This window comes from Bombyx mandarina, chromosome 15 (assembly GCF_030267445.1).
Source record: "Bombyx mandarina strain Sakado chromosome 15, ASM3026744v2".
Lineage (NCBI taxonomy): Eukaryota > Metazoa > Arthropoda > Insecta > Lepidoptera > Bombycidae > Bombyx > Bombyx mandarina.
The window spans coordinates 2,052,002-2,070,675 of record NC_143221.1 but is presented as its reverse complement, the minus strand read 5'-3'; the positions used below and the strand labels follow the sequence as shown (position 1 = coordinate 2,070,675).

Sequence of the window (18,674 nt, the reverse complement as noted above, 5' to 3'; positions counted from 1 at the left end):
CGACCCACTGTGGGGCGTTAATGATGAGAATCTTTGTAGGGGTGAGAAATAATAATGTTAATTTTAAATGCTCAGCGAAGCGGACAGGTACAGCTAGTATATTAATAAATATAAAGTAATATTAAAGTTGTGAAATCAAAAATGAAACACCGATTAATATCCCGACTTAATTAGAACAGCATAGTCTAAGACACTTTTCCTTTGCCTTTCGTCTAATTATTATCAATTTATGGTTTCTACTTTTCTTGTTTCGATTAATTTGTAAATATAAACGCATTTTTTCTCTAAAACATATTTTCTTTTAATAGACACGTCATTAATGAATTACCCCACTGCTAAGATCATACCGACATAAAGATAAAGACGTATCGAATCATGCAATCTCCATTACATAGCCCAAGAGAGGTAAGATTAATATGTCATTAAAACTCAGCTATAAACACAATAGTGTGTTGCCACAGCCGCACTCCGATTAAAAAAAAAGAAAGATATTTCGGTACCAGACTCCCCTTTTGTAGCCGATTAAAAATAATTAAGTCTTCGTCATAAAACTATATTTACTGCTGTTCAATAAACTTTTACAAAGAAAGTCAATGAAGCAACACTTTCCACGAGATTAGTAATTTCCCATCATAGACGAGTGGTATCGTAGATTCCCGCCATTCTATAGGCTCGGACGCATCCACTAGGCGGAACTCGTGTAATAGACGCATTCCGTTGCTGATGCTGTGAACGCAGCGAAACAGTTAGGGCTGACATTCGACAGCTATTCACAAATCTTTTACTTGATACTGGCAAAAAGTTAAAACTATTGCCATAAAAAAAACTATTCACACGGTATGCATCAATAAAATAGTAAGTATACTCTAAGCGCCCACTGAGTTTCTCGCCGGATCTTCTCAGTGGGTCGCGATTCCGATCCGGTGGTAGATTCTGCGAAGCACTGCTCTTGCTAGGGCCAGTGTTAGCAACACTCCGGTTTGAGCCCCGCGAGCTCAGCTACATGTTAGGGCGAAGCTGAAATTGCCTCTCAAGGCTATCAGCATAGGTAGGAGAGAAAAAAACTCTAAGTATTACCTTTAGGTCATAGATTCGGAATGCATAACGTGAAAATTCTTCAAATAGAGTCTTACTTTAATAAGATGCACGTTTTTGCTTGTGAATGTGGTTTTATTGTGATATCTTCCGTAATTGTTTGAATTCGTTTGAATATCGATACAAAGTAACACCAATTTCAATTCTAACCATAGATTTCTTTTTTAATCTTTTCAGTGTTGGTACGCATACAAAATAATGTAGATATACGGACAAATTGATACGTAAAACTTTTTGGCATGATTAATAGCTACACTGTATTGTGGGCCTGCAGGGATAGATAACGACATCGTAATTATGTCTGCCTCGATGCTGTCGTGCGTTCCGATATGAAGGGTCATACAGTTGTTACATAATACCATTGAGGTTTCTAACTCAAGCCATAGAAAGTTAAACTATTTTATCTTCGCAATATTACTGGTAGTAGGACCTCTTGTGAGTCCGCAAGGGTAGGTACCACCGCTCTGCCTATTTCTGTGGTGAAGCAGTAATGCGTTTTGGTTTTAAGGGTGGGACAGACGTTGTAACTATACTGAGACCCTAAAACTGGTGGGTGGCGCATTTACGTTGTAGATGTTCATGGGCTCCAGTAACCACTTAACAGCAGGTGGGCTGCGAGCTCTTCCACCCATCTAAGCATTAAAAAAAAAGCAATGTGAGGTATAAGAGTCAATACGTCAAAAGACTTACCACTACTACTAAATAAGCATTTAATACCTGTGCAGGGTCATCGACTTACAATCAATTTAAATCAAAGTACATCTACACAAAACAGCCAATGAATCCAAACAGACCACAGCCCTATGCGTTCGGAATAACTGAATGGCTCAGAAACCATTAACGGGCCGGTTGTTACCAGCTAATGCTCGCTTCAGATCCCTCCTTTGTTTATAGTTACCACGGCAACTGATTAAACTACGCCTGATTGCATTTTTATTGGTTCTGTGTTAGCCCTTTGATGTGCCGCTGTTAGGTTATTAACGGCATCTATTGGATTATTTAATGACTATTACATAAAGCGGTAAGTGGCTCTGTCCCTTTCCATCGTGCTTCGAAGTGAATGCCGATGTAAAAGACAGCAATCATATCGAACGCGAATATAACTCGTAACTTAATATAAGGAATCCCAAGATGTCTAAATTAATACGCGCCTTCAATACGCATTTTCACAAATATTTCCAGTATAAAAGAAGAAAATTCGGGCAAAAAAAATTTCGCAGAATCGTTCATAGCAGAATGCGAGTCCCTAATGGTGGTTTCCATATTCTTGAATTTAATTTGATATACGAGATAGTCTGCTTTAATAATAATTAATTAAGACCTAATTTAAATTGACGCAGGAAGCCCGTAAACATTTTAAAAAATACGTGCAAAAATACGTGTAAACTATCCTACGTGTTCAACTCAAGCTATTGTGAATCACTATGTTAATATTTATTCCTCTGCTAATGACTTACATTTCTCAAGGTTCTCTTATTGTTTTCTTTTAATCCTCTTGCAATACACAGCTGTGATATTACTTATTTGTCCTTTGTCTATAACTTAACTAATAACTTTGTCTATAACTATTATAACTGTTTACTGTGTTTAACTGTTGGTAGGGCGTATTATGAGCATGTGTGGGAGGACCCCGTAAAATAATGGGATTTCAGGTACATCAGTAAAAGACTGCAAAAGATGCACTATCGAAGGACAACGGGGAATGTAATGTTACTAACGTGGATGTCGAAGACAGAACGAAATGGAGGAAAAAAAAAGAAAAGCTAACCTCACCATGTGGGATGAGTAGATAGGAAGAGAGAGAGAGAGAGAGGTACATCAGTAAAAAAAGCTTCAACCTCATGTCTCAAGGTAAGTTGCGACCTTAAAAAAACCCACCAATAAATATCAGAAATATACAACGGGAATAGAACACTCCAAAATTAAACTCGAGATGAAAGCAAAGGTAATCGACAAAAATTTACTTTGACGAAATTGAAAAACTTTCTCCTGACAGATGAAATTTCTATTTTACCTAAGACCGCAAATTAGTAGGAATCAGTCATATCAATGACTGTTACTGTTTCAATTATGTATTTTTTTCACTTTCACTAAGTAACACAGGGAAGCATTGGTCCAAATCTTCTACTAAATTAGTACGGTGATGATTATGATGATAGCACATCAAACGAAACAAAAGCGGTAATAAATCTGATTAAAAAAAAATCAGTAGTATAAGTTAATTTACTGAGGAATAGGTAATGTCATCATCATTATCCTGCCCTTCTCCCAGTCACCTGGGGTCGGCGAAACATGTTTTCTCCTTCCATACTCTTCTATCATAAACCATTTCTTCGCTCACTCCCCTCTTACCCATATCGTCTTTCACACAATCCATCCATTTCTTCTTAGGTCTACCTCTTCCCCTATATCCTTCCATATTCATAGTTATAGGAATATGTAATGTATTCGTTGTAAAATTTTACATTCCAACGACCACTGTCTATTGCATAATATTATATTGGTTCTATGTATTATGTTATCTACGGCTGTGAAGCGTTTTGCTTTGCATGTAAAATGCTTAAACTGATAATATGTTTACGCTTTCTAATTTTATTTTTAATTCTTCATTTCATTGTGCATCAATTCTTTTGGCACTCGTAAAAACCTGTCACCTCACTTCGAGACTTAAGCCAAGCATTTGTAATTGCTGTTGGCTTTTCTAATAATCGAATAATCAGGAATTAGACTGTAAGGTTTTAAATAAAAATTTACTTCATAATTACCAGTTACAGTGGTAGATTTAGAACGATTTATGTATGTAAGTTTGTACTACTGTATTCTAATAATTGAATAATCAGGAATTAGACAGTAGTAGGTTGCTTAAATATTGCTAATAATATATAATAATAAATAAATAATTGCTTAAAAATTACCATTTATTGTGGTAGAATTAAAACTATTTATGTACTTATGTAAGTATGTACTTGCAGTTTGATCACTTAAATAGTTTGAAAATTCATCAGTCAAATTATAACATATTTTATGTTCAAATAAACTTACATTCCAAGCAAACTATTCGTGCAGAGATTGGGTAGCTAATTTTAGCAATTTGATTTACTTCAAGTTTAATGTAAGTAAACTTTATGTGTACAAACACAAATACAAAAATTATAACTGTAAAATTTCAACAGTCTTTTCTTTTTTCGAACTATCTATACAAATAAATAAAATTGGAGTGTCTGTTTGTAATAATAAAATAACCACTTTTTACTAAATTCGTAAGTATGTATACCACAGTACATAATATATATGTATACCAATTTTTTTTTTGTCTATCGGTCTGTCTGTTTGTTCCGGCTAATCTCTGGAACACCTGGACCGATTTTGACGAGACTTTCACTGATAGGTAGCTGGTATATAAAGAGTAACTTAGGTTACTTTTTTTAGATTAGCTTCAGCCCGCGGCGTCACCCGGGGTACGACAATAAACGCGGGCAGCATCACGGGACTCCGCTATCAATAATAAAATTTGTTTCCGAAAAGAAGCGACGGCGGGTCGCTAGTTTGTAATAAAAATCAAACCTGTCTATACTTTATAAATCTGCGTAATCACCGGTTTAAGTCGTAACGTCCGGTGATTTCTTGTTATTACTGTAAGGTAGCAACGATCCGGTAAGTCGTGATGGAATAGTAGATACTACCATTTTGTCTAGATCTGCCGCAAAACAATCAAACGTTATAGGTGTAAGTCTACCGTAATATCCAAATAAGCAATCTTATGACACCAGAAGGCTTTGCATTGTGACGTTTAAGTGCTCCGGCAAGCTTTTTAACATACGATAGGCTCATCTATCCTTAATAAAAAGTAAAAGTGACTAGATTACTTTAACGTACAGATTTTCCAATAATGTTTTAAAATCAGATCCACACGACATCGGACTACCGAGATTTGAATAAGTCATAAAGTTTATTAAGTCATAAAGTATGTTAGTATCTACATTTTGTAAATCACAAACTTATGTTTTTATCGACGAATTCAAAACGGAGGCGCGGAACGAAAAGTTAATAGTGATCAATAGACGATTAGGTGCTCCGCAAGAAAACCTTGAAAAAAATATAATGTTCTTCACGGAACATTTTGTTTACAGAACGTACCTAATGTTTTTAGAAACGGTTGATATAAGTAAGCGAAATGCGTCTGCTGTTCACACCCTCAAAGTTTCTAATAATCTAAATAATTCACCTCTGTCACCCGTCACCTCAACACTCACTCCTCTTTCTCTCTTATCGTAATTCACACACTCCATCCATGTCTTCTTCCATCGACCTCTTCTCCCTCAACCTTGCACTACAATTTCCATACATCTCCCAGTCGCATGCATCTCTTCTCCGGTCATTAATTTATAAATCACACTTACTTTCACACTTCCAATGTATATGTTACCGGAAATGTATGAAATCAAGGAATTGTATACAAATCCTAGGAAATGTGTACAATTCCGATACTATTTAGGAAATGTATAAAATATTGTTTGAAAAACTATTTAATGTATAGATATCCTAGGAAATGTATAAATTTCCTCGGAATTGTATATAATTCCAATATCGTATTAGGAAATGTATAAAGTAAATGCTTTCTGTAATAAAACACGTTGTTAATAATATTTTTTTATTATAACACTATTGAGACAATCGGGTAACAGTTATACCGTAAAATAATAATAATATGTTCATATTATCTTACTAATTAAACCTTCTAAAATCAACTATCTATTAACTTTTAACGTATCATAAAATCAACTTATATTTATTCTTATAAAATCAAATTTTCATTTGGCAAGTAATCAGTCTGATAATTAAGTAATTATAAATGTCAAAGTATAAAAATAAATCTTTATATTATAATACTTTGTCACTCCATATAGGTATTTATTTTTGCAGGGTAAGCTCGAATGGCATTTGGAAGTACATAATACTTTATTTTTAAAACCCAGACATCTTGATGTAGCACAGTTTTTCTTGCAAAGGCACTTCTTACATCCCTGGCCGGTTCCAGTGGATTGCAAGTTGGCAACTGACCGTAGTGCAAGACTCGTCCCGCTGTCCCCGCGTACCCACCAATATCTTAAATGTTTTACATTTCCGATTGCTATTTAGGAAATGTATAGATTTCCTAGGAAATGTGTAATGTGTAAGTATAATATAATTTATTTCACACATTTCCGTGCGATTTTAGGAATTACATACATTTCCTAGGAATTGTATACAATGACGGATTACATACATTTCCGGTAACATATACACTAAATATTCATTTCGCCGCATTTAACTAGTATGTTCTCTGTTCTAAGCTGTTTTAACACATTCCTATAAAAATACTCAATATATTTAGTTTTGTGAAGTCGATGTTACGTTGCGACATTTTTCAAGGGAATGTGTTAATGAGAAACAAAAATGGCTAAGGTAATGGCTAAGTAATTAGTAAGCTAATATATTTTCTCCATATTTTGCGAATATGGCAATGTTTAATTTAGGCAATTAAAAATATATTACGATTGCCTAAATATATTTATTAATGATGAAACCAATGTTATAAAAGAATAAATAATTCTATAAGAAAATGTTCGAATAATTAAAATTTTAAATTTGGAAATACATTCAGTTTTATAAATAACCATCCATTAGCTAGTACCATTTCTGTTAGTAAGAAAACATCAACAACTTAGAGAAGACTTGTTTTGACTAAAATATCCGTGTTGCTTTATTTTCATTTTAATTAAAGATCAAGCAATCTAGTATGACCCCTCGAGGTTAATAGAATAGGTAGAAAAAAAGATAGTGAAGACAGAGATGATCAATTTCGATTCTTATCGATTCAAATGTAAAACTATTTAAAAGTATTAGGTTGTTCTGTTGGTTTTTTTTGTCAGTAGCATCTGTGTTATAGCATAGTATATCTATATATTAATACGCGAAGCAAAAACTTTGTACTCCTTTTTACTAAAATTGCGCCGTCGTCCTAGGAGTATGAAATTTCCCACACTTATAGAGAATATAGAGGAGTGTAGAATGCAATTTTTTTTTAAATAATGTATAAAAATACATTGAATCAATAAAATAAAACATTACACACACTACCATGTATTTGACACACACACACACGCACATACATACTATTTTGTTTATCGTTAAAGTCTATGGTCAAACTAAGAGTAGATTGTTTATGTTTAATTTGCCGAAATCTGTGAATACTAGTTTATGAATGCTTTGACAATAGAACCATAATAATTGTGAAACTTAAAATTTCAATTAATTATACCTAGTCGAATTTCGAGTACTGAGGGGGACCACTAGTCCGTATTAATTACGTGATAGCCTTCTAATCCTGGGATTACTAACAAATAAAACTGTACCTAACACGTACTACGAACGTCTTCCTAAAATTAAGCCCGTAAGGTAAAATGCGTCTACTTATTTTCAGATTTCTGGCACGCAACAGTCCGAAGTAATATTGGCGTGAAGGAACAATAGCGGCTATTTTAATACAATTAAGACTTCAACCTTAAATGTTTCTCCATCTGAGATGATGTACAAATTGTTTTCACAGAAATAACAATACAACTGAGCCTGTACCTATACTCCAAGCTGATAGCTGCATATAAGTTGTTCCTAATTTATCTACCTACAAGTTAAATCTAAGCATAAAACTTGTCGGCCAAGACCATCGAAGGTCACGCGCATTGTGTTGGATGTGACATGACGTAGGTATAGCTGATGTCATAACTTGCCTCTTCGGCGAATGCTCAACAAACCGAACGAACTTTTCGTTGTGGGCTCTATAAAATTGTCTGAAGGTTTCTTAATTTTGAAATCACTACATTAAGATAAAACAAAGTCGCTTTCTCTGTCCCTATGTATGCTTAAATCTTTAAAACTACGCAACGGATTTTTGTGCGGTTTTTTTTAATAGATAGAGTGATTAAAGAGGAAGGTTTATATGTATAATAACATCCATTAAATAGTAGAGAAATCAATAATAAATTACAGTTTCCGAAGCGAAGCGAGGGCGGGTCGCTAGTTTTCTAATAAAACATATTATGATAAAGCTTAGTGCCCAAGTATCAAAGGCCTGTTTGTGTCCAAGACAAAGCAACGAACTCCAGTTCAAAGAGTGAATTATCGTAGAATTCGACTTATGGAGATATTTTAGAGTCGTCGCTTACCGGATGAGGCTGTGTGTATTTTTATGTTAAATATTGCCTTCGTTTGTCTCGCAAGGAATTAGCTTAAGAATGAGTTAATTCGGGTGTTATTTAGTATTGGTTGGGTTTCAAATTTGTTTCAGATCTACTTATGGATTTATCCGTAAACATTTTGTATTGATTGAGAAGAGCAACGTGAACTAGTTACGTTCGAAGTGAAGTTTGTATTTTCATATTTTGGTCTCAGATTCAATGCTAGCTTATTCAATATTTTAATCATTTTACTAGATTTTGCTCTCTATTGCTTTTAAAAAAAAAGAAGAATGAAACGATACTTAAGTCAAACAACAACTTCGAAATTTTCTTTCATTTTAATTTATTGGTAAATCAAGAAAAACTCAACCGGTCACATCTCTTTAAAATATCATTAAATGAATAATATCATATAATCTTCACAGGAGATACAGTATCGTTAGTGCGTTCCGTCATTGAGAATAGGAAAGGATTGGAATTTGCTATAGGTAAACCCTCTACCGGCCAAGCGATATTATAAGAATATTAATATCACAAATGTGAACTTTTTATGTTAATTAAGTAACACAGAAAAAAACAACTTAAGCCCAGCAGGCGTATGGTTGAGTTTATTATCATAATTAACGAGATGATAGTTCACCTCAATCAAAATGACGGCTACATTATTAAAAACAAACTTAATAGCGTTTAAAAACTTAAAGAATGCGTGGAAAAATAAAGACGTAAAGAAAGCAAGACTGTGACTTTGACTTTAGAAATAAAAAAAATTAAGTCTCTTTTTCTTGATAATGCCAAACAAACGCACAATGATCTTGATGGCTTATTAATATATAAGTGAAAACATAAGTGAAAACACACTAGCCGGAGACCCAACTGATCGTAAATGGTCGCCACTGCTAATGTATAATCAAGCTCAGGATTTTTCAAACCTCGTTTGAAGAAGTGTCGGCTAGTGTCGTATAAAAAAAACTGTATTTAGTTCATGAAATGAAAATAAAATCCGTAGAAAACAATATTTAAATTAAAAATTAAGATAATATTTCTGCGCCTTTCAATAATACACCTTTCAATGAAGAACAATCTCAACGTACATACATAATTTGCACTAAAATTAGTAGTCTTAGTATACTTAAATATACCATAGTATTAATTATATTCGTTTTTATAGCTACACGATTTCCGCTCGGCGTAACAGATTACGTTTATAAAAACCTTGCGTAAGTTTGAAATTATACGAAAAAGTTTGCTATAACTCTTCACTATAAATATAAATAGGTATTTTACAAGCCGCAACTGCAATAGTACTGTAAACATTGAATAATATATATTTTACGAGGTCGAGTGTTAAGTAATCCTTGCAGTAGACCGTAACAACTAATGAATGGCAGTACGAAATGTCTGTGACTGCGCGAAATAAACACGACTCGCGTATGTAAACTCGATTCAAAACGGACATTGTGAACATAGAAAACAAACAAACCTCTGTGCAGCCTCGTCGATCGTTTACGTTCGTAAAAACCTTCGAAATTGGTAAAATAAACAGAACACAGTTATGAAACACAGTTCGTAACGGGCACTGAGGCGGGGCTTCGGGAAATGGCGACGGACATGCGCACGCGTCGGCTGTCTTGCGCTGACTGAGGCGGTGAACGTCGTCGTCGCTAGTTGACCTTCCTGCCCACAGAGCTTAGCAATAGAACCTCTTTTTCCTTTTAAGATGCCTGCCCCAAAAATTATGACCTTCTAAGAAAGATAGAAGAGTTTAAGTGCAATATTTATTCGTTGCGTTCCATCCGCCTTGCAAGGTACAATCAGGCGGGAATTCCTTGAACGAAGCAAAGCTATTATATATTTACAAACGAAAGTCATTTTTTTTTTGTTTGCTTTATTGATAGCTTATTGTGCAGCGAAAAATATGTACTTTCGCAATAAATGTAAGTAACGCAACAGCTTTTGTACTGTGTAAGAAGAATTAACATAAAAACCGTAGATAATTGTTACGCAGTTGTGTATGCACACGTTTAAACATATTACGAAATTACTAATTCCAAAAAATATTAAAGAATGTACAATATTTATTATTGTACATCTAAATATATTAAAAAGAATTGCTGTTCGTTAGTCTCGCTAAAATTCGGGAACGGCTGGACCGATTCGACTAATTTTGGTCTTGAATTACTTGTGGCAGTCCAGAGAAGGTTTAAAAGGTCGATAAATATGAAAATGCTCGGAGTTAAATAAAAATAACAATTTTGTTTTTCCTTTGATGTCTCCTCCGTCGGACGGTTTCCTTTTGTTTGTTTTAAGTTTATTTTAGAGAAAAGTTTAGGTCTTTCATTTATCGATTAAGGCACTACGAAGTCTGCCGGGTCATCTAGTTCTTTAATATTTTCTGATGATATTTTATGAACATTTTCTGCTAAACTAAACTCATTGAAGCTTCAGAAACGAGATCGAAGCATCTAAATAATATGTAATCAATGTTATATTAAGAGTAGAGTTAATCCCTGTTTATGATTAAAAGATTGCTGGTGGCCCGCAGGCCTATCCAGTTTCACCGGGACATGTGGGCGAGCAAACGCTCGGTCAAGAGGGGTGGGATTAGCTAACAGCTGCTCGAGCGCCTCTGAAGGAGACATAACTACTCAAGAGCTGCTGCTTCATGAAACTTTTTTTTATTGCCCATGTAGGAAGAACGAGCATACGGCCCACTTGATGGTGAATGGTTACCGTCGTCCATGGACTTCAGCAATGCCAGGGGCAGAGCCAAGCCACTGCCTACCGTTAAGTAGTCTCCTCAAGCCTCGTTTGAAGAAGGACATGTCATAGCGCTCGGAAAACACCGTGGAAGGGAGCTCATTCCAAAGCCGGATGGTACGTGGCAAAAAGATGCCCGGAAACGCTCTGTGGATGAACGCAGTGGCTTCAGGTAGTATGGATGAACTCTAACTCCGGTGGCGGGCGGGGCGATGGCAAAAACGAGATTATGGTATCATCTCAAACAATTCCTCAGAGCACTCCCCATGGAATAGTTTACTCCGCGGACCAAGACACACCACGTGCGACAAATACATTTCAGAAGTAATTCCTCCTCGTGCCTTAATTTTTGTCTAAACATTATTTTGGTGTTTATCTTATATATAAAATTCTCGTGTCACAATGTTAGTTACCATACTCCTCTGAAACGGTTTGACCGATTTTTATAAAATTTTATATGCATTTTCAGTAGGTCTGAGGATCGGCTACTATCTATTTTTCATACCCCCAAGTGATAAGGATTGTCCACCCCTAATATTTAGTTTTTGGACAAAAAAAAATTTGTGATAATGATTTATGTGTTTGAATGAGGTTTTGTTATTTTTATATTCCCTCATCGTTCATAGCGCTACATGCCCCTTTCACTCATTTACCACATCCTTACACACTTACAATAAGTTAGTTTTTTTTTCTACAGTAGAAATTCTCTAGAAATCTTATATATGGCAAAACAACGTTTGCCGGGTCAGCTAGTATTTTTGTAAAATCGCTTTACCGAATACGGTAAGCGTATTGACATCGTCGTGGCTGTGCCTCTGGTGTTGCTGATGTCCACAAGCGAATTACCGGTCGACTGTATGCTCATCTGCCTACGACGACCAAAAAAGGCTCTAATCAAAGTAAGTAAGCTAATAAAAGCGGCTCTAATTGAAAGGAGACACGTATGTTTATAAAAATGTTGAAATCAACATTTTGTAAACCTCTAATCCTTCAAAACTGGTCAAAGTAAAGTTATTATTAAAAATAATAACACGTGTGCAATTCACACTCGTTAGAATTGAAATCTTCAGAAGTATCCTCTCGCAAACTAAATTTTGTAAATGTATCTGTTTCTTTTTTTAGTCACACTTTTGCGTTTCATCGAATGTCGCTTCTTACTTTAATAATTTGATTAAAAATGACGAAAAACTGGCAATCTTTGTAATTTTGGTATATTATCCTAATATAGCATTGAAGGGGGCCTAATTGACGCGTCAAACGATGTTCCTCCATCTCTTCCTGCTCGAGGGTATTCTGATACACTCATTTAAAAGGCCACTTTCGTAATTTTAGATTGTTCCAAATTCTATATTTAAATTTTTTCACTGGGGACCATACAGACATACCAGGGCTGAAGCCTTTGAAAATGGTAAAAAGTGAAAAAAAAATATAGTAGGATGAAACCCGTTAAAAAAGGACGAGAATATAACAAAAATGAAAGGAAAAAAAGTGTGTGTGTCCGCTCCGACGCACGACTGGAGTTTACTGGATATAAAAAATTAAACGAAACAATACGAGAAATAGTTCTATATTACGACAACACGATACACTACAGATTATTAACAAATTAACGAGACACAAAACAAACGACTAACAAATATATGAAAATACAATAATGAGAGAAACGCGCGATCAGTACGAGGCTTTGTGGCGGACTGCCGGCGCAGCAGCCCGGCGTCACCTGCGATAACGCGGCCGCGCGTTGGCTCCTGATTGGCGCGCGCACGCATCACGCAATCAGGAGCCAATCAGGCGCATAACGCATTTCGTGTGACATGCTAGTACGATTTTGATTGGCGCGCGCACGCATCACGCAATCAGGAGCCAATCAGGCGCATAACGCATTTCGTGTGACATGCTAGTACGATTTTGATTGGCGCGCGCACGCATCACGCAATCAGGAGCCAATCAGGCGCATAACGCATTTCGTGTGACATGCTAGTACGATTTTGGTCCCCATAATTTTCATACCCCGGGCCTATATATGTAAATCGATTCTAAAGGAGTAAACTCCAATAAACTCCAAAAAAGAAAATTTTGACAAAATCAAACTCGGAATACTTGGGGCTTGTTTCTATCACACTTTAATTTAGGAAAACGATGAACTTAAAACCAGCCTATATTATGGCTAATAATGAACTAAGGATGCAAAACACATCCCATATACGTTTGAGCTTTCCCTATTAGTATATATTTAATTAACAAAATATGTCATAATAAATAAATGTTCTCAAAGCATCGCTAATAGTCAACCTTCATTGAATATTTTTTCCCTGCCTACGCTGATAGCCTTGAGAGGCTATTTTAGCTTTACCCTAACGTGTGTAGGTGAGCTCACGGGGCTAAAACCGGGAGTGTTGCTAACACTGGTCCTAGCAAGAGCAGTGCTTCGCAGAATCTACCACGGGACTGGAAACGCGACCCACTAAGAAAATCGGCGAAAAACTCAGTGGGCTGTGTCTATGAGTTAATTCGCGCATTACGTATAACTACTATTCGATAGGCTGGAAATATCTTCTATATTTTATCATATTAACTTAACATTGGTTACTGTAGCCCGTGGACATCACAACAGCAATACAACTGCTTACGTTAAGACATTACTTCCATCTATCCGTTACCTTCAATAATTGCAGATGCTTGCCTTATTTCGCCCTCAATTTTCAGAGGCATGACGTCACAAGACTCCAAGCGTAATTCGTCTTTTTATTAAGCTTATTTCTTATACCTCTTCATTATAATTTAGCAGCTGTACCTACCACCGTTTCGTAAGCTGAACAAGGAACTTATTTTACTTTGTGTTAATTACTACACAAACACGTGTGGACACATACCGTGTTAGACGAAGGTAATTAATTTCTATGAGTTTCCTACACAAAAGAGCACGTGTTTATACAATGAGACGAATTTATTTAATGTTAAATTCAAACGAATAACGAATGAATTTTTTGTTCGTCGAAATGGTATGTCACAACATAATTATCTGTTCAGTGGAGAGCTTCTTAAATTTACATTTTATTACACATCTGTAGTCGTGGTCGAGATTATATACTGTCACTTATTAATCAGAGTGAAAGGAAGCTAAAAACAAAGTCACTTGAAAGTGATGATGATTTTGTATTTTTTTTTGCATTAGGCAGAGTTGAGTTACCATCGCAGCGGCCCCCACTGGAATATAATTCATCTGTACTACCTAAAACCACTGCTTTCATCGACAGACGTACAAACGGCCGTGTGGTGTAGTGGTAAGTGACATTGTCACTACACAATGCGGTCGCGGGTTCGAATCCCGAAGATATTATGTATGATAAATTTAGCCATACTTTTGTGAAAAAGGTAACAAAACATCGGCACAAGTGTATCAAGATACCATTCTTGAGAAGGTAGTGAAGCCCCTTAACAACACCATGTTCAAGAATGGTCCTTCCAGCAAGACCAGGCGCCAGGTCATAAAGCTCGGTCTACGCAGTCTTGGTTGGAAACGAACGTTTCGGACTTCATCAGAGCTGAAGACTGGCCGTCGTCTAGTCCCGATCTTAATCCGCTGGATTATGATTTATGGTCAGTTTTAGAGAGTACGGCGTGCTCTAAGTGCCATGATAATTTGGAGTCCCTAAAACAATCCGTATGATTGGCAGTGAACATTTTTCCCATGGAAAGTGTGCGTGCTTCTATTGATAACTGGCCTCAACGTTTAAAGGACTGTATTGCAGCCAATGGAGACCACTTTGAATAAGCTTTTTATACTTTAAATTGTTTTATATTTATGTATTAAACTAACACACTGTAAAAGTAATAAATGTTATTTGCAATAGATTTTTTTTAAACTTTTAATTGTAACAGTATTTATGGCCAGACTAAGTATACAAATATATTCTTTCTTCGAACGAGGCTTGCGCAAAGTACTCAGTGGTAGGCAGCGGCTTGGCTGTACCCCTGGTATTGCTGACGTCCATTTGCGACGGTAACCACCGAGCATCAGGTGGACTGTATCCTCGCTTGCCTATAAAGGCGATAAAAAGAGTTTAAAGGCTACAGTTGAAATAGTTATCTTCTATTAAATAGTTATCAGCAATGCCAAGATTCGGTTTATATGGGGGATATTTTACGCAATTGTTTTTCTATAAAAACAGAGTTTTTCGTATGATGCAGAACGGCGTTAGTTCCTCTATTTCATTTAAAATAGTTCACCTTTACCACCACCACTTCACCAACAGGGGTTGCCAAGAATACTAGTTCCCATCAAGAGCTAGAGCAAGAGCAAGAAGATTACCGGCAGCTAATTTGAGGTATTTTAACAAGGCTCGGTAATAGTTACCAACTTGGTAATAGAATCAGGTCGTTTTTAGATTACAATATAATTACTCGGTAAAACCAAGTTTATGTTTTGTTTTAAATACATATCAATTGTATTGAAATAACAGCTGCACTTCTTCAAGACGAAATGTCTTAGTTTATGTTACCTCTGAAAGGTCACATTAAGCTAACACAGATTTTGTAACTTCTCCGAGTTCAGTAAAAAAGTGTGTGTGTCCGCTCCGACGCACGACTGGAGTTTACTGGATATAAAAAATTAAACGAAACAATACGAGAAATAGTTCTATATTACGACAACACGATACACTACAGATTATTAACAAATTAACGAGACACAAAACAAACGACTAACAAATATATGAAAATACAATAATGAGAGAAACGCGCGATCAGTACGAGGCTTTGTGGCGGACTGCCGGCGCATGTACTAGCATGTCACACGAAATGCGCATAACGCATTTCGTGTGACATGCTAGTACGATTTTGGTCCCCATAATTTTCATACCCCGGGCCTATATATGTAAATCGATTCTAAAGGAGTAAACTCCAAAAATAATTTACGGGCGATCTGAGGTCGGGAAGTGTTTTTTGATTTGAAATATTTATTTTTTCACTCATCAATTCAATTTCACTTTTCAATCGAAAATTCTCGCGTCAAAATATCACCTTTTTAAAAAAAGGCAGGGAGTTTTTTGTTCGTTGAAATCTCTTCTTTCTGATGATGTAAAAAATCTATACATTACTATGGTAACCGTTCTCAGAAAATGCAAAGAAAAGAAAAAAACTCGAATCAGAATAATTTTTTTTAATAACTATGTACAATTTTGAGCTATTTAGTAAAATTTACACTTTAATTACTTGAAAAACGTAAGATCCTATGTCACATTGATAAACAAAAAAATTACAAATCCATAAATCATAAAGATTGTAAGAAACATGCGAAAATAATTGTTCTAAATATTAAAGATAGGATTTAAAGCCACTTTCCCACTTCTCTATGAAATACCTTTTGATGGGTTAAAATTATCCCCAGGTAACTCAGGTATATAAGTTATCTTAAAATAGTCATCACCAAATTTCGATAAAAAAAAATTTTTTTGCATAAGATTTTTGCATAAGAAAATTCAAATAATTATTTCTTCTATCCAAAAACTTCATTAATTGAATTTTTTACATAAATTTTGAGGTTATGTGAAAAAAGTATAATCACAAAAGTTGTAGGTCTCTTTATTATCTACAACTTTGTTATTTAATTTTTTTCTATAGGACTTGTAGTTTTGCCGGAAATCGAGATAAACCGTTTTTTACCCTTAAAAATTCACCCCCCCCCCCACTTCCCGACCTCATATCGCCCGTAAATTATTTTTCCTTTCATTTTTGTTATATTATTCTCGTCCTTTTCTAACGGGTTTCATCCTACTATTATTTTTTTTAGTTTCAAAAATTATCGACCCTGGTCTATATGGTATTCAACAATTGCTCTTACGTAATTCAAGGATAGTATAAATATAAACGAAAAAAGCGAAATGCGTTTCTGTGCACAAAATACAACGTGAGCTATGAATAATTATCTCGTTTGCGGTAAGCAAGCGTTGTTGCGTTAGACCCTTACTGATATATAGCCTGTTCGAAAAGTTACTTTAATTGATTACAATTAATTGACGAGTGGACAGATATGTCGATAGAGGGGTGAAAAGCTTGTTTGGTTTGGCTTAAGCGACATTTTTGCAACATAACAGGAGATTCATTTAAAGTTAGAAATGTGAAAAAAATATCATAACAAAAAATCTTCTTCAGCTATTTGAATAGAGTAAACTTAATTGAAGTTTAATTAAAGACAACGAACTGTTGATGCTAATAACAAATAAAACTCACTTTTACATAGGCGGCACTGAAAATTTCGGGAATTAACGAAGTGACACAACATTACTATTTAAAAATGTATTTATTGCTTTTCGAAGTATTCTCCGCGAAATTTGACACATTTTTCCATACGATGGAACCAATCATTGAAGCAACCATTCCATTCGGAAGTTGGGGTCTCCAAAATGGCCGTTTTGTAGGCGTCCGCAGCTTCTTCAGGTGATGAAAATCTCTGTCCATGCAATTTATTCTTTATTTTAGGGAAAGTATAGAAATCATTAGGGCTTAGGTCGGGGCTGTACGGCGGATGGTCTAATAATTCTATGTTTTCTTGCTCTAAAAACTCTTTTGTTCTGTGCGCGGTGTGACAACTCGCATTGTCGTGATGGACGATGATGCGGCGGTTGCAGTTCTCTTTACGGAGTTCAGAAACGACCTGTGGCAAACAAATGCTAGCATACCATTCTGCATTAACCGTTCTTTGTCCCTCAAGAGGAATAGTCGTAACATGGCCGGTTTTGGAGACAAACGTGGCCACCATTTTTTTTGCAACACTCCGTGAACGAACAATTTTTGTTGGCTTTAACTCATTTTCGAACACCCAAACTCGTGACTGGTTTTTTGTTTCGGGTTCGTACGCGTATATCCAGGATTCGTCACCTGATACAATGTTGTATACAGCATTTGAGTATCCTGCGTGGAATCTTTCGAGAGTTCTGACGCACCAAGTAACGCGAGCCGCTTTTTGCTCTTCACAGAGCGAATGCGTTATCCATCGGGAAAACAACTTTTTTACACTTAATTGTTCATGCAAGATTATTTGTATTTGACTCATGCCAATGTCTAAAGTTGCCTGAATTTCGCGGTATGTCACATGTAGATCTTCCTCAATCAGCTTACGCACAGCATCAACGTTTTCTTGGGTGACTGCAGTTTTTGGACGACCTTGACGGGGATCATCACTGAGCTTGACACGTCCACGTTGAAACTCAGCAAACCAGCGATAAATTGTGGTTTTGGATGGGGCTTCATCACCAAATGCAGAAATCATCCGGTCAACACACTGTTTTTGTGTTAAACCACTTCGAAAGTCATAATAAATCATCGCTCTTGAATTTTCTCGAGTCAATTCCATTTTCTCAACGACTAAACAAGTTTGACAAAACCTCGTGACAAGACCGAGAATCTTTTTTTAAATAAATAAATGGTATTCGATTTTAAAACCAAGGAGTTTTCAATTAAAAAGATTTTAATATGACAGGAACAGTCGAAATATTCCATTCCCGATACTTTTAGTGCAGCCCTCGTAATTACAAAGATCAATGTCGCGTATTACGCAAACGAATAGCCTTTCACTCCTCGATATATGTATATGTAAAAATATGC

General features: G+C 35.7%; 1 protein-coding gene across 4 annotated transcripts in view; it reads right to left on the bottom strand.

Annotated features, from left to right (window-relative positions):
- The window catches only part of LOC114242643 (zona pellucida domain protein papillote), a 104,631-nt gene extending 94,697 nt beyond the window's left edge, over positions 1–9,934 (bottom strand). For 3 of the 4 annotated variants that reach the window (XM_028173890.2, XM_028173893.2, XM_028173892.2), the window contains exon 1: positions 9,793–9,934. The gene's annotated coding sequence lies outside the window, so the exon portion shown is untranslated. The remainder of the gene's footprint in view (positions 1–9,792) is intronic. The other variant, XM_028173891.2, reaches the window with a different exon arrangement.
- Positions 9,935–18,674: the final 8,740 nt, after the last annotated feature.